The sequence below is a fragment of the Cynara cardunculus genome, assembly GCF_001531365.2.
Source record: "Cynara cardunculus var. scolymus isolate 2C chromosome LG 16, CcrdV1, whole genome shotgun sequence".
Taxonomy (NCBI): domain Eukaryota; kingdom Viridiplantae; phylum Streptophyta; class Magnoliopsida; order Asterales; family Asteraceae; genus Cynara; species Cynara cardunculus.
This window is the reverse complement of record NC_037543.1, coordinates 5901633-5903350: the sequence shown is the minus strand read 5'-3', so window position 1 is coordinate 5903350 and position 1718 is coordinate 5901633.

Here is a 1718-nt window from a genome sequence, read left to right as displayed (position 1 = left end):
CAACCTCTCATAATTACAAAAAAATGAACAAAATAAAAAATTATGATTGGTTGAATGCGGTTTGCACGGTTTGTACAAATTGAGTGGTTTGCATTTGATCGCTCCCCTATATATATATATATATATATATATATATATATATATATATATATAGGGTCATTAAGGAAGAACTCATTATTTTGTGATAACCGTGATATACAATCTCAATCACAAACCAAATGATAAATCAAAAAATCAATAATTTTGGTAACTTTAACTTAAATTTTTAAATAAAGGTCATTTTAGGTATTCTAGATTTCTTCTCTCTCCTCTCAACTCTCAACGTCAAACACCCCCTCTCTCCAACGAACACCATGTCCACATATGATACGCACTTTACACACTGTGATACCTAAAAAAAAAAAACAGCACTGTAAAAAAAGATACATACAAACGATAAAAGATCGACATTATGATACACTTTGTAAAACAAGAAAAAATAACAAAAATGCGCATTGTGATACCCTTGATAAAACAAAGAAAATAATGAAAATGCATATTGTGATACAGTTCGTAAAACAACACTACCAAATATACCGTGATACACTTAATAAAATAGCAAAAATACATTATGATACACCTTGAAAAACAACAAAAGTACACCTACGATACATTTCGTAAAACGCTACCCGAAAAAAAAGTTGTTGTGATACACTTATTGGAGTTGCAATATGAGTTTCTTTGCGATCTGGGTTCTAGTGCATTATCAAGGTCCCAGGGTGAGATTTGGGTTCTGGTGTATCATCAAGATCCCGATTTTTCAAGCTCTAGGTTTGTAGTGCGTTGTTAAGATTTGGGCAGCATTATAGTGCACCGGCAAGATCGGGTCATAATACACCGACGAGATCGATCTGAGTTATATCTTCGACACTCTTGGAACGGAGTGGTGGCGTCCTAGGGAAGTCTTCAAACCAGATCTAAAAAGAGGGTGAGAGTACACTTTAGCTAGAGAGGGAAAAGGATGGATAGAGGAGTCGCCACACAAGGCATATGGGGTCGTTTACCAAACACTTACCCGGTAAGTGGTTACCGGTAAAATTAACACTATCATTTACTTACCTTGGAAAGATTTTAGTCCACCAAAACGACATTATATGCAATTATTTACCCGGTAAGCGCTTACCGTGGTAAGAGTCGTCGTTCTCACTTATCGGGTAAGACTTTTTGGTCCTTGTCTCGTTTTTACAGGGTAAGTTTTTGGTTTTTACCACATTAATCAGGTAAGATAATATGACTTTGTTAGTACTTACCCGATAAACATTTGGTAAACGGTTCTTAAGTGACGGTGGTTGGTGGCAATTTTGAGGAGGACGGTTAATAAGGGATTGAAAATCAAACCATAATTAGTTGAAAAGAAATTATAATTGATATGGATACGATCAAATCATTTATTTTTTGAGTTGTTATCTAAAAATAAAAGTACTGATTTATCCTTTTCATATTAATTACCAATAAATATAATCTATACTATTTTATAAAACATTTGGCTAAAACTCTTAAAAATTTTTAAACCCGTTCATCCCTAAACGATTTTATCCCTATCAGGTTTCATCCCATATCTGAATTCGTGTAACTAACTACAGATAAACACAATCAAATACAGGATAAACATCTCATTTTAAATATAAAAAATCTAAAATATAATTAGTATAATCATTAAATTCTAACAAAATATTTAA